Source organism: Danio rerio, chromosome 23 (assembly GCF_052040795.2).
Source record: "Danio rerio strain M-AB ecotype USA chromosome 23, GRCz13ab, whole genome shotgun sequence".
Taxonomy (NCBI): domain Eukaryota; kingdom Metazoa; phylum Chordata; class Actinopteri; order Cypriniformes; family Danionidae; genus Danio; species Danio rerio.
The window spans coordinates 1,901,480-1,922,672 of NC_141043.1; the positions used below are offsets into that span (position 1 = coordinate 1,901,480).

At 37.2% G+C, this 21,193-nt stretch overlaps 1 protein-coding gene and 1 long non-coding RNA gene across 2 annotated transcripts in view; one reads left to right on the forward strand and one right to left on the reverse strand.

The window, feature by feature from the left end:
- Window positions 1-2,673, reverse strand: part of LOC137489174 (uncharacterized) — a 37,537-nt gene extending 34,864 nt beyond the window's left edge. The window contains exon 1 of the long non-coding RNA XR_015523028.1: window positions 2,294-2,673. This is a non-coding gene — a long non-coding RNA (uncharacterized LOC137489174). The remainder of the gene's footprint in view (window positions 1-2,293) is intronic.
- tgm1 (transglutaminase 1, K polypeptide) overlaps window positions 1-21,193 on the forward strand; it is a 115,385-nt gene that overhangs the window by 68,756 nt on the left and 25,436 nt on the right. The gene's annotated exons all lie outside the window — the stretch shown is intronic.

The following is a 21,193-nucleotide window of genomic DNA, read 5'->3' on the forward strand; positions in this document are numbered from 1 at the left end:
CCAAATGTTTTTACGGCATGTGAAAGAAATAAAACAGAGAGGTTCTGCACATGGACAGGACTCCCAGGTAAAAGCAGTCCTGTTGCTCAAATATGGCCAAGGGAAGCATTGTTTACGGTTGTCCAGTTGCCATTTAATTATAATAAACTGTGAACAATACAGTTTTCTATGAGTCATTATTTATCTGACAAAGTCAATATAGCAGATACTGCCCATTAGCTAGTCTTGCTGAAAGAACCGAAAACAACCCTTCCCTGTTCTATGGTCTCAATTGCCATATTTGTGAAATAAGCTTATGATAAACAGGTCTTTAGCAGGCTTTTTAAACTATCAGGACAGTCAGCACAGATATAGTTTGATTTTATATGGTGGTGCTGATCATGGAACAGTTAGTAAGGTTAGACTCATGAACCTATTTTACTTTTCTTTCATGAGGCCAGTATGTAAGAACTCAATGCGGTGAGTTATCGCGGTCTCTCTGGGTGCTTGTGTTAAAAGTTCTGGACCATCTCCATGCAACCTGAGATCAGCTATTGGAGTGGAGCTGGCTTGGCCACCCGCACCCATCTTTATAAGCTCTGGCCTCAGCGCAGAGAGACCCTTAGCCACCGCTAACCCACTCAATTAGCAGACGTGCAGCGCTGAGGAGAGATCTGGCACATGAAGCCGGGTTTCCACTCCTGGAGATCCAGAGATTTGGTGAGACGTGATGGGCTGCTCTCAACCTCTCTAACTGCACCGGCTAATGGAGTTGCTGGCTCGGAAATTCTTTATTCTTTCATTCATTCATTCATTCATTCATTCATTCATTCATTCATTCATTCATTCATTCATTCATCCATCCAACTTAATATAAGACTTAAAGTCCAATTAAAAACAACAAACAAAATACATATTTCATAACATATAAGAAACAGAACAATTTACAAAATACAGCCATAGTGTCCACAGCTCTGAGAAGCTATGTCTCCATCCACCAAATTTTACATGTATTTTGTATATACGCATAAAAATGCTTAATAAAAATGGCAAGATAAGCATAAAATTAGGAAATTTGCATAAAAAATATATACGCATAACAGAGTAGTTCATATTCAATAAGAAAATATGCACATAAATTACGATGGAAACACTTCCAGTATACAAATGCCAGTATGCGCATTAAAAATCGTGGGATTTTATCATTAGAGATCATGTGATGATAAAAATGTGCTTGAATGGACAGCAGGCTGAGCACACTGTAAAACATCTGAAATGTCGTTTTGGTCAATCTAAAACAACGTAACCGTTTCAGTATGGGTGTTATTATATTATTAATTACCTCTATAATTGTAAAGTGCGCCTGTGCTTCGTGTCTCACATCTTCAAATGCCACCTCGTGTTCGTTGGGTGTCAACATTGTCTTCTGAGGAGCAAAAAGAGATTGATGCAGCTTCTCCTAACGCAGCAAATTCTGTTTTTATTTTTGATATTTGGCGGCAGTTAATCAGGAAGTGTCGATTTTGTTCTCTTTGACTCATTGGATGGCAACTATTCTCTATTTACAGATCTTTTATGCAATATTCCAATTCTCTGTATACGTTTGTTTAGCATCTTTGGATGGAAACATTGCTAGTGATAGCATGTACTACACTGTAAAAAAAAAAAAAAAAAGAACAATTTTACAGAAAATGTCTCTAAAATTTTTTTTTTTTCAAGTTATATTCAAAACCTAGTAAAATTACAATCAATCTCTCTAAATTAACAGTTTTACTTTCATTTTAGGTACTTCATCATTAAAGACAAATTACTGACATTTTGGTTTTTATACAGGGAAATTACAGTATTATTTATACAGTAGTTTTTCTGTTCTTTTAAATTACATTCAAAAGTGCATAAAAATTACAAACAATATTTTATGTTTTTTATGTACTATATAATTAATGACAAATTACAGCAATTTTCCTGTTCATACAATAAAACTGCCGTATTATTTACAGTGTTTTTTCTGTTTTTCTGAAGTGCATTTAAAATTGCGTAAAATTAAAGTAATAAATTGTAATTACTTGCTCTGTAAAAAAAAAGAAAAATCGTAAAAATAAAGTTAAATGACTGACAGCTACGGCTGCCAAACAGAAATCATACAATTACGGTAGAATTTCTTTGTTGAAATAAAATGCAAAATAAAAAATAAATTACAGATATTTTCATTAAAATGTTTACAGAAAAACACTGTTATTTTACAGATTTTTCCTAGATTATTATGATCAAATCCGTTCAATAAATAAAATAGATAAAATCCACTCACACGCACCTGTTCCAGATTCCGCTGATTGCGCACGCACACATACACAGTCAGAGGATCGTTAAACTGATTACATGGCCTTTAAAAGCAGCACAGATGAAACCACCAATCGTTTAGTCTTGTTATACTGTTACTGTGAACATTTTGATGCGTTTCTCTCTGGTTTTTTTTTTTTTTTTTGCCTTGCTTTGAATGTTAATGGTTTACGTTGTTTGCTGCCGGGACTGACCAATTGCCTGTTATTTGACCATGACTCTGGATTCCCTGCATACATCTGTTTGCCCCACGTTGACTGTTGCTTGCCTGACAATCTCTGTGGAATAAACCTGCATTTGGATCTGCACTCCTTCGTCAGCGTCACCTTCACGTTACAGTTTCATTTAAGATTTGTAACTGAATCTTTCCATATAACTTAAACCTCTACATAAATAACTACTATTCAATGAAATGTAACTGTCATTTGACCGTCATCAGACTGTTTTGATCCAAAATAAAACTTATTACTAAATTATTAAAGGTGTTTCATCGTAATGATTTAGTAAAATTCTTTTAAATAACACCGTTTTCTCTTGAACATTTAGTGCAGTCACTTTATTGATGTTTGATCGTAATAATCTGGGAAAAGTCAGTAAAATAACAGTGTTTGTTTTGTAAACATGTACTGAAACTATCTGTAGATTTATTACTTTTTGCACTTTATTTCAACAAAGAAATGTTACCGTAATTTTATGGTTTTTGTTTGGCATTTTGTTCAAGTTTTTTTTATTTTTTACAGTGTACTGACTGCTATGTTTGATTGTACGGAACCCCGGAAGGGACGTAGTGGAGGAGAAAAAAATTGGCTGGGTGAAAAAAAAAAAAATGGGTGGGAGGAAAATGTATATTTCTAATTTTATTGCATTCCCTCACAAAGATGTTTTGCGTTCTCTCGCAAAACTGTGTCTCCACAAACTCTTCCTGTTCACTTCACTCATGTAAACAATCCCGTTTTTGCCGAAATTCTCCCATATTTTACCATTCTACCCCACTTTCTTTACATTAAATCTGTGCGTCGATCGTCGCCTTTCACTTTGCAACCTCTGAACCAGTGAATGCATGTATAACGTTAAGTTATAACGTTAAGCTCCGTATGATCGTACTGCTTGTATACTACATATATAGCAAAGTCCCTTTAAAGCAAGTCATTTCACTCAGTGGCCATCATTGAAGCACCTCTCAGGCAGTAGGCTCAGGCATTCTGTCTAAATGGGGAAACGTGAAAACTCTCCAAAGCTGTTAGTCAAGCCTACAATTTCATTACAAATTTGGAATCACCAATCTCATAAATTATGTCTCAAACACTTTTACACACACTCGTACATTACAGACAATTTAGTTAATCAATTCCTCTATAGCGCACGAGTTTTGACTGTGGGGGAAACCGGAGCACCCGGAGGAAACCCACGGCAACACGAGGAGAACATGCAAACTCCACACAGAAACACCAACTGACACAGACAGGACTCGAACCAGTGACCTTCCTAAAAAGGATAGTTTACATAAAAATGTAACTTCACTCACCCTCAATTGGTTCCAAATCTTGCAACCGTAAACAGTAAAAAACAAATACTATAGAAGTCAATGGCTACATGTTTCCTAACTTATCTTGTGGTCAACAGAAGTGAGAGTACATGATGACAGAATTAAACCATCACCTTAAGCGTCTGAAAATAGTTCTCAAGCATGTTTTGCTTTTCTTTCCAAAGAATATCTAAAGGGCAAACAATAAAATATACAGCTCATACAAAGTGAAGCGAGAACCTGCAGTGGGGGAAATAAACGACGTGTCATCAGATAAAAGAGAGAGGACTGTGTGGAGTTTATTTATATTGCTTTAAGCTCTTATTTTTGCTTTCTCTTGCTCGCGTCTCTGTCTCTTTTCTTTTCCCTGGCAAACCCTCACCTTAGTGCATGTGACCCCTCACTTCCCCCATATAAATGATTAAGGATGTCATTAATGTTAGCTGATACGACTGCAGCGCGAGACCTCATCCTGCCGGGAGACACTCGTCCATCGCGCTCCTTACACTGCTGATGTCATCACCCCTTCGCTCGCCTCCTGTTTTCCCTTGAAACTTTAGATTTGTGCTAAGAGGCACTTTTAAAAATTAAGACAACATACCATTAAGACTCAAGTGACCCTCCTGTGTGTACAAGCAACCATTACGGAAACACACTATGAGATTACCCTTGGTGTATTTTGTGTGCGTGTGTGTGTTTTTTCCAACACAATCTCATGGCAATTCGTAACTTTTTCATTTAGTGGCTAATCCGTATGAATTCGTATGATCTAATTCGTACAATTTAGTACGATTTGCTTATCCCCCAATGACGGTTGGGGTTAGGGGTGGGGTTAGGTGCCACGCCTCCTTTTTAAAATCGTATCATTTCGTACAACTGAAATCGAATTTGTACGAATTAGCCACTAAACTTGCAAAACGTAAAATACTTATGTTTTCTCGTGAGATCAGGCTGGTTTTTTCTCAGAAACAAAATAAGTCACTGAGGGTGTACTTCCTTTTATTATTAAAAAACAATAGCAGAGTTATTAGTGACCATTATGTATTGTTTAGTTGCATATTACACTATCAAAACCTTCTGTAGGAAGATCTATTTTTCTTAATAACTCGCCCAAAGAAATTAATTAATTTAAAATGACCATATAATTTAGTCACCCTCCAAGTCATCCTTGGTGTATATGACTTTCTTCTGTCAGACGAACACAGCCGGAGTAGTTTTAAAGGGAACCTATTATGCAAAAATCCCTTTTATGAGAGGTTTAAACACAGTTGTGTGTCAGAAGTGTGTGAATTTAACGAAAAAAATATTAATTATGCAGTCTGTAGAAACATTTTGATTGACATTATTTTTGTACATGTCATCAGAGGGGGAAAGCCCCGCCCACTAGTGCCCATCTTTCCCTCATTAGCATAGGATGTTAGTCTTGTTTTCAATCTGCCACTATGCTGACACACAGGCATCTGTAGCTCCGCCCTATTTTAAAAAGAGCTCAATCTCATTTGAATTTAAAGCGACAGTCACCAAGATGGCACAATTTGGATCAAAGGATCATAATAGGCCGTTTAAAAGAGCTATAAAACAATATTAGTGTGGTATTTTGAGCTGAAACTTCACACACACACACACACACACTCTAGGGAAATCTGAGACATATTTTACATCTTGTAAAAATGGGTCATAATAGGTCTCCTTTAAATGGTATCCTGGCTCTTTCATGCTGTACTGGCTCTTTTTGTAAAGTTTTCAAAAGTGCATAAATGCATTGTAAAACTAACCCAGGCGTCACCAGGGGCTGAATGCACTTAATGCCATATGCATGATGGGTACACTCATTTTATTGTTCATTATCATCTTCTGTGGTAAACAAATTCAATGGTAAGTGGTTACTGCAAGATGCATCTATTCCCGGAGCTTCCAATATTAATGTGTTATGTCATGTGCCACATGTGGTACATCAGTCAGCCTACACACACATATATATATATATATATATATATATATATATATATATATATATATATATATATATATATATATATATATATATATATATATATATATATATATTGGTAACACTTTACAATAAGGTTCATTAGGTAATGCATTTACTAACATGAACTAATCATGAACAACACATGTACAGCATTTATTAATCCTAATTGAACATTTACTAATGCATTATTAACATTCAAGTCCATGCTTGTTAACATTAGTTAATGCACCATGAGTTAACATGAACTAACAATGAACAATTGTATTTTCATTAACTAACGTTAACTAACATGAACAAATACAGTAGTAAATGTATTGTTCACTGTTTGTTCTTGTTAGTAAATGCAGTAATTAACATTAACTAATAAACCTTATTGTAAAGTGTGACCTCTATTTTTATGTTACAGCCTTATTTCAAAATGAATTACATCAATTTATTTCCTCAAATTTCTACACGCAATCCCCCATAATGACAATGTGAAAAATGAGTTTTTTTAATTGTTGCAAATTTATTAAAAATAAAAAACCTGAAAAATCAGATGATATCTATGATATTTTTCTGGAGAAAGTCTTATTTATTTTATTTAAGCAAGAATAAAAGCAGTATAAAAAGAATAACAAAAATAATTTTGACCTTAAAAAAATAAAAAATAAAAAAAAATAAAAAAAAAATAAAAACTGCTTTTATTCTAGCTGAAATAAAACAAAACTTTCTCTAGAAGAAAAAATATGATCAGACATACTGTGAAAATGTCCTTGCTCTGTTCAACATCATTTGTAAATTATTAAAAAAGAAAAATAAATTTAAAGGGGGGGCTAAAAATTCTGACTTCTATTGTACATTATGTGCTGTCATCATGGCAAACATAAAATAAATCAGTTATTAGAGATGAGTTATTAAATTTATAATGTTTCGAAATTCTCTTTCTGTTAAACAGAAATTGGGTGGAAGATATATTGGGGAGCTAATAAATGTGACTTCAACTGTACATCCAGGTGAAAGCAGTTCAGCCAGTAGCATCATTAATAATTAACTTGACCACTGAGCTCAGAATCAACATCGCTGAAGCGCTGCACACAAAGGCATTCCTGAGGAGCGACGGGTTTGAACAGCTGTGTTTGCACTGGGAAAACCTTCACCTCGCACACACACCTGCCCGGTGTTCAATAGTGTCTTCACATGGAGAGATTAGATAGTACCAGCAATAATCCTCACAGTCAGCTCCACAGGTCTTCATCCATCACTGATTGTTCTTAAAGAAACATAATCTGAATGTAAATCCAGTTAGCACCGAGCGGCATTTGGTGTTCACTGCAAGATCTTGAGATCAGACTAAACAGGTCCATGTATTTAGGCAAAATGATCATAACAAGACGAGTAATGAGAAACATTATACATGGTGAGCTAACCTGTAACAGCCAGAAAGCCGTAAGCGGTCAACTGGTTGCACGAAAGGGAACGGCATCATACCGCCTCATAGCATTGGTTTTAAAAGAAATGCAGCCATGCGCACTTCTGGCTACATAATTCACGATCTCCAGAAATGTATACAGGGCTACGATTTCAGAATGAGCCTGTGTTGCATTCATCTCAATTCATCCACGTTTTTTCAGAACTCGCTCTCTCTTCTAATGTCTTTATTAGTACAAGTTTGTGTCCTTGTCAAGCCTTCTGCTTGCACTATGTGCTGTTAATGGCTTCAGGAAGAACATTCGTCAGCAGGACTTTAATCAGCGTCCTTTAATTCATCCTCTGGCTCTCTTTCTCGTCCTCTTGTCTGACGATTTCCAAATAAATCTGTTGATTATAATTAGTGTTGGCAAGTTCTGGAGTGATTGACGAGACGTGACACTAATGACCAGACAGCCTCGGTGGAGTCCAGAGATTGGACACGCTCCGGGTTCGGATCTGACAGCAACTCGGGAACCTTGTTTTTATACCATCACAGGCTTCGTGATGATTAGTTTAACTGTGTTGTTCATATTTTTGGCAGATGCCTTTCCTAGGGCTTGCGTTCGTGACAGGTCGGGATTATTTATAGGCGCTGGGTGGTTTAACGTGTTATTAACGGATGCTGGCGGTTTACCGTTTCTCAGCCTGAGGGACTCCTGCACTGCAGTGCAACTGAAGAATGTTCTGGAAAGATCGGTTTATGAGTAGAAAAGTGAGTAATGAAGTGCGTGTGTGTAGGAATTTGACAATGACAGGGCAGATCTTTAGGAAAAAAAATAAGAGTAGGATTGGCACATCTATTCTTTTAGACTTTTTGACAAAGAAAACTAATTAACCACAAATGGGAGGCATGGGATCATACGTTTAACTTTTCCCAGTAATAAATCTCCCTTTTAATCCTCTCTTTTATTCCTGAATGATCTGGAATGCATTGGGCTATTATGATGTTCGTGGTCCATCCCGTTCGGTTCCACAATGAGGACACTAGAAATATCAAGAAACACCATAACGGTTCAATTTGGTCCTGCAGTAAAGCACATGTGCCGCTCTTTGAGATGTTTATTTGACGTCCGCGCGGTTCTGATGTGGAAATGCGGGTTCCTGTCTGTCTGCTTTGAGACGGTCATGCTATTTTCTGGACATGAGAAGTTGATTCAGAGTGATTGAAAATGCTCTGTCCTAATCTGGAGTGTTCAAATGTTCCCACGTTGGTGTAATATATTAAATAGAAATGTGAAAGGTCTGTCAATGTTAGCTGGACCACATAAATAATAATGGTTGAATCCATTAATGTGCCATGTCTTGACTCTAAAGAGGAACCAATAAACTATATTACTTGGCTGACGTCTTATAGACTTACATTTAGGCAGAATTCTGTTCACTCAGTAGCCATATAGCATACAGTTTTATCTATTTAAAGGGATAGTTCACCCAAGAAGTAACATTTGTCATGAGTTACCCAGTTATTAAAAACCTGTGTTTGTACTCAAATGAAGATAGTATGAAGAAAGCTAAAAGCCTGTAACCATCGATGTCTATATATATGTTTTTCCTACATGTTGTTTAAATGTTTTAAATACTCTTACTGTATCTCTATTATATAATGTTGGTGTTTTTAGTTTATTTTGTTCATATACATTTTAGTGCTTCTTAAGTATGCTTGATTGATTGTATAATTATTGTATTGTTTTTAGGGTGACAATTTTAACATCAAGCGTCACGGTGGTGAAGTGAGTAACACGATCGCCTCAAAGCAAGAAGGTCACTGGTTCGAGCCCTGCTGGGTCAGTTGCCATTTCTGTGTGGAGTTTGCATGTTCTCCCTGTGTTCGCATGAGTTTCTTCAGGGTGCTTCGGTTTCCCCCACAGTCCAAACACATGCGCTATAGGGGAGTGTATAGCCGTCCATAGTGTGTGTGGGTGTTTTCCAGTGTTGGGTTGTGGCTGGAAGGGCATATGCTGCATAAAACATATGCTGGGTTAGTAGGGGGCTCATTCCGCTGTGGTGACCCCTGATTAATAAAGGGATTAAGCCGCAGATTAACATCTGTCCAGTGACAACAAATGAAAAATAACCTTCAGGCTAATTCTGGTACATTTGCAGCAATGCTAATGTCCCGGCCATATAAGCAAATAAATAAATAAATAAATAAATACTATGTATGACAATGGTTGCAGGTTTCCAACATTCTCCTGAGTATCTTCGATTGTGTTCGAAAAAGAAAAAAAAAAGTAAAAAAAAAGAGCAAATTGTGGCGGATATGTAAATAATGAAAACGATTTCATTTTTTGGTAAACTGTTCATTTATACAGGAGCACTGTTTGGCAAAAAAAAATATTAATAAATAAATATATATATATATATATATATATATATATATATATATATATATATATATATATATATAATAAAATATATTACAATTTAAGCCTGTCTAACTCTATAAAATAAACAAAACACATACTGGTCCTTTAAATATAGCTAAATTACATATTTAGTTGCTCTTTTTTTAAGTGACTTAAGATTGTAATATATATATATATATATATATATATATATATATACATATATATATATATATATATAATTTTTCAACACCAAATAAGAGAATGGTGAAATCTGAAAACTGCTTGAAAAGTTTACAATTATGGATTCATCTCGAGGCCTTTAGAGATTGTGCAGTGCCATTGATGTGATCCAAGACCTGCTGTGAAGAGATGATGCCAACCATAGAGGACCTCAAGGATCAACACATATAAAGAGTTCATGCCAACCATAGCGGACTTCTTGAAGTATCCATAATCATGGACCAGGCTGTATCCTGAGCAGATGCTGTGGCGGTCATGGTGGAGTGGAGAGCATGAGACTGATTCCTAAAAAGACCCCGGTGACAGACAAGTCTTTGCATTGATCCCGTAGGCCAGTTTGAACGCCTGCTGGTGACCTACTCACACCTGCAGCTTTTCCATGATGGATGTTCTCTAGCCTCAGCCACCTAGACTGCCGCTCTGCACAAGAAGTTCGGCCAGAGAAGAAATGGTTGTGACCAACTGAGCCTGGTTTCTTCCTGTGTTTTTTCCTTCACTTTCGTCAATTGGTGAAGTTTGTTCCTCGCCACTGGCTTGCTTGGTTGTGACTTGTGGAGCTGCGCATCGCAATAATATCCAGCTGCAGACCCGCAGAACCACACACGTTTTAGGCACACACAATCTAGGACACACAATCTAGGCAAACCATATATGGTTATGACGGATGTTAAAGTTATAACGTCTTTTTGGACATCATCATCGATATATTTTGATAGATTTGAATAATAAATATTGTACACAATAAACAATAGTGTTTACTTTACCTTATTTCACAAATATTGCGATTGAGACGGCCGAATGGGGAGCATTGTTTCCGATCGCCATTCAATATAATAGAGTGAACAGTTTTTAATCAGTCATTATAGCTGATCAGTCATTATTATCTGACAATAATTTGGCAGATACACGTTTGCTGGCCTTGCTGAATGATCTCATTTGGACAGGTTTAATTTATATAATGGATTAATTTATGATGAAGGAAATAATAGCAAGTTAAGATAGGCAATAATACATTATATGTAATAAAAATATTTTTACATGTAACAAATGTATAACACTATATTAATATTTTACTCAAGCGGTGTTTATTAGCTTTCTAATAACCTTTTAATTAATGATTTCCCACATTTAATACTCTTAATAAAACGATTAATTAAATATTAACTATTAATAAAAAAAAAAATCATAAGTGTATACACACACACACACACACACACACACATACATACATACATATATATATATATATATATATATATATATATATATATATATATATATATATATATATATATAAACAGCTTTAACAGTGACAGTTTAGTAAAAGATAGTAGTTTATATATAAACTTATAATTATAATCAGTTAAGATAATCAGTTTATAACTATATTGTTTAAATGGTTAACTATAGTAGGCTAATTTATTTTAAAGTGACATAATTGTTTGCTTTCTTATATTTTACAACAACGTGATTTTAACGAAGTATGATAATATTAAGAGCTTGAATTAGTTTATTACACTTAATCCAACAATTACATAAATTAAATTCAGAAACTGCAGAGACTTTAAAATGATCGTTACGATATAATAATAAAATTGACTGAAATGGGAAACCATATTTGTGAAATTCAATAGGTGGCGATAATGCTAAAGAGTTAGTTACCATTTATGGTTTGCCTAGATTGTGTGTCCTAGATTGTGTGTGCCTCAAACGTGTGTGAGGCCAAATGCTTAACATTAACTATTATTACTATCATCAGTGTCATCATAATATTCACATGTTGCACGAGATAAAAGCTGCCTGCATGTAAAAACAATACATATAAAAAATAATAATAAAATAAAAAATAAAAATAAAAAACTGACCGGCCCACATTTAAAAAAATGGTCCGGCCCTTCTGGCATTTGCCAGAATTGCCAGATGGCCAGTCCGCCCCTGATGAGTTGAATTGAAATGGATTGGTTTACACAACAACAGTGTACTAAAAAACTAATAATATTGTTAAATGACCCCAGAGTATGTTATTTGGTTGACAATATGGAAACCCTATTAAATGTGACCCTTCTCTACATAAATCAAAACAAAATGTTTGATCAGTAATGTGCATTGAATCAACTTTCAAGGTGATTTTCTCAGTATTTAGATTTAGTTTTGAACCCTCATATTTTCAAATAGTTGTGTCTCAGCCAAATACTGTCCTATCAAAACAAACCGAAATTGACCCTTCTGGTTTTGCGGCCCAGGATCACATATATTACTCTCGCCATTATATCATCAAAGCAATAAGCCACGCTGCTGTGCCCTAAATCTCTCTAACACACGGCCTCTTGTGGCTCATCTGTTTCTCCTCCATACCTGCTGTGAGTTTGGGAGAAGCTCAGTAATGTGGCCGTATAGACTGTGGTTCGCTGACCGTTGACACACACACACACATACACACAGGATGGTGTTTTAAAACTTGAGATATTTTTATCTCTCTCTAGAGAGGAGAGATGTGAAACCCTTAGCACCGGATAGAAATCAATGGCAAGCACTCACCATTAATCAGAGTAATTTAATATCTGCGAGGCATCTGCGCTGAAGGTCCACTGTCACACCAATCTAGTTTGACAGTAGCTGTGTGGATTCGGGGCACACACAAACATACACACACATTAGCACGGCTGCTGTATCCCTCCAAAGACGAACACATACACATAAATAAGTGTGTGTTTAAGGACTGGATAAATGTAAAGCAAAAGCTCTGCACAAACCAAGTGTTTGAGGAGCTGGAGATTGTTTGGATGTCCTTGAAACTAGCTAGCTAGATGCTAACTTGCTAATCTATTATTCGAGGAGCATAGAGTTTATCCCTTACAATAATTAACCGTGGTTTTACTATAGTACTTACTATAAAACTGTAGTAACCATGACTGTGGTAACCAAGTTTATTTTTGGTCTGTACTGTGCTTTTTAAAACCGTGTCTTTACTACAGTAGTACTATAGTAAAACTTTAGCCTGCTAAAAAATCCAGCTTAAACCAGCTTATGCTGGTTGGCTGGTTTTAGCTGGTCAACCAGCAGGGGCGCCCCCAAGGGGTGGCCAGGGGTGGCCACGGCCACCCTTGTGTAAACTCTGGCCACCCCTGTGGCCACCCCAATATGATAGTTGCTGATATTATTAATTTAAATGTATTTACTTAAATTCACAATACTTCAATAAATAAATGAATAAATAAAATGCAGCCACTAAATTATTGTGGATTGATCAGCGCCACTGACGAAGCTGATTCACAGAGATTGCACACTTTTTATTAAGAAATTATTATTTTTGAAACGAGAAAGTTGTGTTTCATCTGATTGAAAACCACAAATCCAAAATAAATAACCAGATGCATTTTGAAATCTGCTTTTCAAAATTTTGTTGGGTTTTGTTTGGTTTATTAATTCATTCATTAATCATATTCATTATTCATAATTCATTAATGTTAGACATGGCATATATTGTATGTTGTACAAGAAATAACTTACCTGAAAGAGGTTTTAGACTAAATATTGATTTTTATTTGGTTTGCACTTGTACTTGCGGAATAAATTACAATATTTCAAGAGTAATTATTGGAATTCATTAAAACTGCATTATTTATTTTACCAAAAACAAAAATATAACATTACTCCTTATTCACAATATATACACAATTCATAATTTTTTTGTGTGCCACCACAAGATTTGTTGTGGCCTTACTTGGCCACCCCTAAGAAAATTTTCTGGGGGCGCCACTGTCAACCAGGCTGGTTTTAGAGGGGTTTTAGCTACTTCAAGGCTAGTTTCCAGCCATTTCCAGCCTGGTCTTAGCTGATCAGGCTGAAAAGTGACCAGCTAAAACCATCTAAAACCAGCTTGACCATCCTGGTTTAAGCTGGACTTAGCTAGTTTTGGCTCCCAGCCTGGCTAGGCTGGTCAAGCTGGTTTTAGCCGGTCATCTACCAGCCTGTCCAGCTAAAATAAAGCTGGAAATGGCTGGAAACCAGCCTGGAAGTAGCTAAAAACCCTCTAAAACCAGCCTGGTTGACCAGCTAAAACCAGCCAACCAGCCTAAGCTGGTTTAGGCTGGATTTTTCAGCAGGGTAGGAACCTTGACTGTAGTAACCACAGTACACACTAAAAAACCATGGGAACTAAAGTCATGGTTCCAACAGTTTTATATAATACTACTACAGTATTACTATAGTAAAACCATGGCTTATTTTGTATTTACAATGGTTTTACTTTAAATGCTATTGTAAAAACTGTAGCTCATTTTGCGGTTACTACAAAACCATAGTAAAAAAATGTAGTTAATTTTGTGGTTTAAAACAAAAACCATAGTAAAACTGTAGGTTTATGTTGTGGTTACTAAAACATAGTTTAAAGGTTACTACAGTAAAACCATGTTTAACTTTCGTAATATTACTGAGGATTTATGCTTGTGGCGGTTGCGTAACAGATAAACAACAGGTACAGAAAGTTCAGTCCCTTCAGACATATTGAGTAATACACCAGACATATGAGCTTACAGTGTCAAAGTATTTACGAGTGTGTTTGCATAGACGCCCACCCAAAAAATGTATGGGAGAGCGCACTTCCCTGCTCCTACACGCCATCGCCTCAGTAACACTATTTATAGCTGTTTTAATCTGTGGGATTCTCTGCTATTCAGTTATATAGGGCTACAGTAAGTAGGCAGCAGTAATTTTAAGTTTAGATGTGATTTTAAGCAAATTTCTGGTAGACAAAACTGTTTAAAAATCAAAGAGCTTTATTGATACATAACATAAGCTCTAATGGGCAACATTGCAACTTTAAAGTGGACCTATTGTGTAAAAATCACTTTTATAAGGGGTTTAAACACAGTAGTGTGTGAATATAAACAGCTTCTAATGGTCAAAATGTATTAATATTATTTTAAATAATCAGACTTGATAAAAATAATTTGATTGACATTCTCCCTTTGTACGTGTCATCACCCATAAGTGACCATCTCTCCCTCATTAGCCGTGTTGCCAGACGTACGATAATTATTGCATTTGTGCGATAATTTAGACCTCTGTACGATCAATAATAAGAAAAATCCTATAATGTATGATAATTTCAGAATTTTATGGCATTTAAATTAAATTATTAATTTAAATTATTGATGTAGCTGCATCTTTTCTATACTGTCTGTGAGGAGTAGGTGGAGTTAGGCACGTTTTCTATCTCATCTTACGTTGCCTCTTCTCAGCCAATCAACGTGGAGAATGGCTCTCTCTCACGAGTTAACGCTCCTGCTGCGCATGCCCGTGGTTAGGTCAGTAGTTTTCAGTTTGAGGTCGATCTTTTAAGCAATAATGTTAAAACAATTCGCACTGTAAAGGAAGATGAGAAGGACAGGAGTTTTCCCTTGATGTTCTCGTTTTTCTCCATTCAAATGCGTCTTGTGAACGTGTTTTTTTCCAAAGTTAGTCTCATCAAACAAAGCATGCACACCTCAGAGTGTGCACTGCTTTCAAGCCAACCAGCACTATTTTGCAGTCCATTACGGCGTCCAATTTTTACGGAAAAATAAATCCCTCAACATCTGGCAGCATGCAGCATTCAATGACAGGTAATCAGGTAACGTTATTGATGATAACAGTCACTTACTGCATTCACCATAAGGCAAAGCAGCTCCAACTCGCACTAAACACTCGGCTTATGCTAGTTTTGTTGAATAAAATCAGCAAACAATACAAAAGAAATATGACAACGAGATGCTGCGCTGCCAGAAACTTATATTATTGTCGGCTAACGTTAGTGAAAGAGTCGTTCGGGGGATTCATTCACAAACAAATCGCTCCCTCCGTCAGTATGAGAAGTGAAAGCAGGAGAGGAGCTGTGTTTCAGCACATGATGAGATCAGATTTAACAGGGAGGGTGAATAGTACATTTCTGTACACACAAACACAAGCTTTTTGTCAGGAATGCCCGTGCGGTCACTGATCCATCAATGTAGAAAAGTGATGTAAAATTATAATTTTCGTAATTAGAAAAAAAAAATTACATACTAACATCCTGGAAAACTCCTGATCATATATATATGTGTATATGTGTATATCTCTGGCTTTGGATGGCCACAGTCCTCCACTGTACCTTGGTCCCGCATTCATTTCAAAGGAGCGCCACCCTGTACCAAGATGGCGGCGCTATTGATGCATTCCGTCCAATAGACAACAACAGGCCAGGCGACATCTAATGTATATATCTATGGGCAGGTATGGCTCAAACTCGACCTTAAATAACCAAACCTTGACCTCTGGCTCAAAATCTTGCAGTGTAGTCACTGAAATGCAGCACTTGTGACAACTAGCCCAGGTCTCCCTTATAATGCCACTTCCCGACCCATCCATATTATCTCCACTGTCTCTCCACCGCTTCCACTTTCTCTCAGTGCAAAAATAGCACGGCTGTTTCCTCATTGATTTTGGCTCTGACCTTCCTGTAACCTGCTGTAAATCAATCACCCTGTGCTCCGTGTGGCCCTGCCGTTGCGGATGGAAGAAATAAAACGAGGAAGAGAAAAATAAAGGAGTCCACTGACGTCCGCAGGAACCGTTAACGCAAGACAATGAGGCCACGTGACCTCACCGGGCAGAGATTAGGCAGGTTTCCCATGGGTGAGGGTGTCCAAAACAATGGCCAGTCTATAAACACACAGTCGCTAGCTGATAAATGCATCTACGGCACAGATAACACTAACTGATTGAGTCTCTAAATATTGTTTGCATGGCTTTTCTATCTGACTCTGTATTGTTGGTGTGGTTTACTGGGTCTCTGATGGTGGGGTGTAATCAGAGGGTGATTGTGCCTGTGTGAATGGGCAGGTTATAGCATGTATTTCATGCTGTAATTCAATTTATACAACAGTTCTGTCTGGTTCTCGAATCTGATTGGCTGATAGCTGTGAGATATTTAAGTAATGTCAGCATCCATACAGCCTCCTTACCCATGTATACTGTATCACTCCGCTTGCAAGGAGTTCCAAGCAAGCTATTTAACAAGATACAACGATTCAAACCATCCCAGCGAATCTGTTTACCAAAAAAGGCATGGAAAATAATACATTTTTCATGAATGAATCCTTCGATATTAGCTATGAAAGCCCATCAGATGAAGAAGAAGATAAAAAGACGACATCGATGGAGCAAACTGCAAGAAGTGTAGCCGTTACATCAGCAGATTTGGACTATTTAGAAAAAAATCAGCACTAATACAACATTGCGGCAAACTGTATGGGCCGTAAATTGTTTAAAGACATGGTTGGCTGAAAATGAGCTCAGTATCGACCTCAAACATATTGAGCTATGAAGTAACCCGGCACTCCTTGTTCGATCTAAAGTGTCGTTAGAATCTTTAAAAGATGCTTGCTCAGCTGTTTTACTGCCACCTTAGGATTTGAATCCAACGCGGAAGAAAGTAGTTCCTCATACAAAAGGGTTTTTGAGACTCTCCATGTTTGATTTTGTTTTTATATACACAATTATGCCGTCAAACTGTTGTATAAAGGCAATATCACACTTTTAGCAGTGCGATATGGCTGTGTATCGGCACTGGTGGGAGCACTAAGGCACTTGTGCCAATGCACGCCTCCCACCAGTGCCGATATACAGCCATATCACACTGCTACTCGTGTAATATTGTTCATATTAATATGTTGTTCTCACAGTCTCCAGAATGCTGTTCTAATGGATGGATTTCAAGCACAGATTACATTCATTCATTCATTCATTTTCTTGTCGGCTTAATCCCTTTATTAATCTGGGGTCACCACAGCGGAATGAACCGCCAAATTATCCAGCAGGTTTTTACGCAGCGGATGCCTTTCCAGCCGCAACCCATCTCTGGGAAACATCCACACATACACACACACACACACACTCACTATGGACAATTTAGCCTACCCAATTCACCAGTACCGCATGTCTTTGGACTGTGGGGGAAACCAGAGCACCCGGAGGAAACCCACGCGAACGCAGGGAGAACATGCAAACTCCACACAGAAACGCCAACTGAGCCGAGGAACGAACAAGCGACCCAGTGACCTTCTTGCTGTGAGGCGAACGTGCTACCCACCACGCCACTGCATCGCCCCAAAGATTACATTTATCAGCATATTTGCTGATTTAGCTTACTGAGCATCAGTGTAAGCCGTTCCCTGGTTTCTTTTCATGTGTCTTCAGGTTGTTTCTTGTTTATTTATTAGTTTTGAAGGAGAAAGACAGCTAGCATAATTTTGCCTGCCTGGACAGCATCAACCAACAGTGTCTTCAAACTAGTTAAAGGGGTAGTTCACCCCAAAATTGAAGAATGTTGTAAACCTGTAACTTCTGACAGTAGGGCTACACAATACGCTTCTTTCATGCGGCCGCCATTTTAAAAAACCAAGCGAGGCTGCGATGGGAAGAAACCTGGAAGTATCGTTAGGAGTTGCATAGGAACACTGTGTTCTTGGCTGTATATCTTATCAGCGAAGATAAAGTGACACAAATGTAATATTCCACCGCCTTCCGAGTCAAATCAGTCTGTACTGGGAAAATATGTGATGTTGTTGAGTACTGCAATATTTCTTATGATGTAACATTTCCCTAGAAACATGCAATTTTTATTAGCTATACTGTAAAAATATCTGTAAATTAGCACTTTTTCCACATTCGGTAATTAATTTCTGTTTTGTTTTGTTTTTTCCTGTTAATTTCTGCTTTTCAACTGCATTATGGGACCTTGATCATTCTTCCTCAAAACTTTTAACCTTGTTTGAAAAGTTTGAAAAAGTGACTTTTATTGTCATTTTTAATAGTATAAAGTGATATATTGACTGGGTTGGTGTTGTATATTACACTTCAAAAACCTTTTAACAAATTACAGCACATTTTCTGTTATTTTACAGACTTATTTCTCTAGATATTATTTTTTATATATATTATACTGTTTGAAACTACAACCTCAAGTCAGAAAAATGCACCTCACATTGTAACAACTGTGTAATTGAAAGGTCGGAAAATCAACCGATTGCTGATCGGGAGATTGGAGGGTTCAAATTTTGTGTTCAAATTGACCACTCTTTCATTATGTTGGGGGCTTTTTTTTACCCCATTGACCTCCATTACAACAACATTGACATCAGTGGCGCCCCCAGAAAATTTTCTTAGGGGTGGCCAAGTAAGGCCACAACAAATCTTGTGGTGGCACACAAAAAAATTATGAATTGTGTATATATTGTGAATAAGGAGTAATGTTATATTTTTGTTTTTGGTAAAATAAATAATGCAGTTTTAATGAATTCCAATAATTACTCTTGAAATATTGTAATTTATTCCGCAAGTACAAGTGCAAACCAAATAAAAATCAATATTTAGTCTAAAACCTCTTTCAGGTAAGTTATTTCTTCAGTGGCGTAGCGCAAAATGCGGAGGCCCCCCTGCAGAGATCGCTGACGGGGCCCCCTGATGAAGGGGGGGGGATACGTCATACGTCAATTTGCATATCACTGACGTCATCACGTTCTACCGTTTCTGTTTAACAGCCTATGGTTAATAAAGGGGTATTTATAATTGCACTACACTTTATATAAGCATGTTTATTTAACTAAATTTATTGCTGTTTGAATACAGTATATCATTATAGAAGTGTAACGTTAGTGAATATGCAGTAATCTCTCATATGAAAAAACTCAGACAAGTTCAGAAACTGTCACTAAAATATCTGTGATTGTGAACAAGAAAAGAATAAACGGTCCAAATAAATTGTTAAAATAAAGTAGAAGTAGATCGGTTTGACTGTACAAGGGAAATACCTTCACACTGCCTGTGCTAAATCATTTGTCGTCGGTACGCAGAGGGGTGATCTGCTCTCGGGCTGCAGGTGGGAGAGGCTGCTGTACGAGGACTGACTGGGCCGCCTGTCAGTGCTGTGAGGCGGGGGAGGGGCCGGCGGCATCACACGCAGCTCGTTGAGAAGAGTAGGGACGGTACGGTATGGAAAAATGACAGTCTAAAAAAATCTCCAATAACACACAAAAAAGTCGCTAGATTTGTCGCTAGGGGGGTCTGAAAAGTCGCTAAATCTAGTGACAAAGTCGCTAAGTTGGCAACATTGGCGGCAAGCAATCAGAATGAAGTAGTCCACCGCTTGAGAGGTGTGCAGAGAACACAGACCTGTGAACTTTGGTTCCGACCACAGTTGTTCCCAACAGTTTATTGAAAATCGCGACGACGCGGGGCCCCCTAATCACGCGGGGCCCCCCCGCGGTGCGTGCCCTGCGGGCCCGTCCGCTACGCCACTGTATTTCTTGTACAACATACAACATATGCCATGTCTAACATTAATGAATTATGAATAATGAATATGATTAATGAATGAATTAATAAACCAAACAAAACCCAACAAAATTTTGAAAAGCAGATTTCAAAATGCATCTAGTTATTTATTTTGGATTTGTGGTTTTCAATCAGATGAAACACAACTTTCTTGTTTCAAAAATAATAATTTCTTAATAAAAAGTGTGCAATCTCTGTGAATCAGCTTCGTCAGTGGCGCTGATCAATCCACAATAATTTAGTGGCTGCATTTTATTTATTCATTTATTTATTGAAGTATTGTGAATTTAAGTAAATACATTTAAATTAATAATATCAGCAACTATCATATTGGGGTGGCCACAGGGGTGGCCAGAGTTTACACAAGGGTGGCCGTGGCCACCCCTGGCCACCCCTTGGGGGCGCCCCTGATTGACATGACAGCATATAATCATGCATTCTTGATTTTCTGTGGTTTTATCTGTTGGGAAGAGCTAAAACTTGTCATTTTGACAAGTTAAACTTGTGCTGATAAGTTTATGGTTTTAATAGGGAGTTCTGTGGAGTAATACAGCAGAATATAGTGTGTGTGTACGTGTTTTTGTGACCTATCAGGACACAAATCTGTATAATGACATGGGTATGACACAGGTATTACAAAAAGGAGGTGAAATATGAGGACATTGGTGACGAGGATGAGTTTAATGAGAGAGTAAAGCTGCACACAGTCTGCTGTGATGGTTGGGTTTAGGGGTGGGGTGGGGTTGAGGGCAATACAATATACAGTTTGGACAGTATAAAATGAATGGAAACCTATGTAATGTCCCCACTTTTCACAAAAACAAACATGTGTGTGTGTGTGCCTAAATACACTTACTGTGTTTACTGTGTTTTACGAACTGAGGGGCTTATTAAGATTTTCTCAGACTTATCAATGTAATTGTGCAAATATCTGTCTGTCTTTTACACACTCAATAATCCATG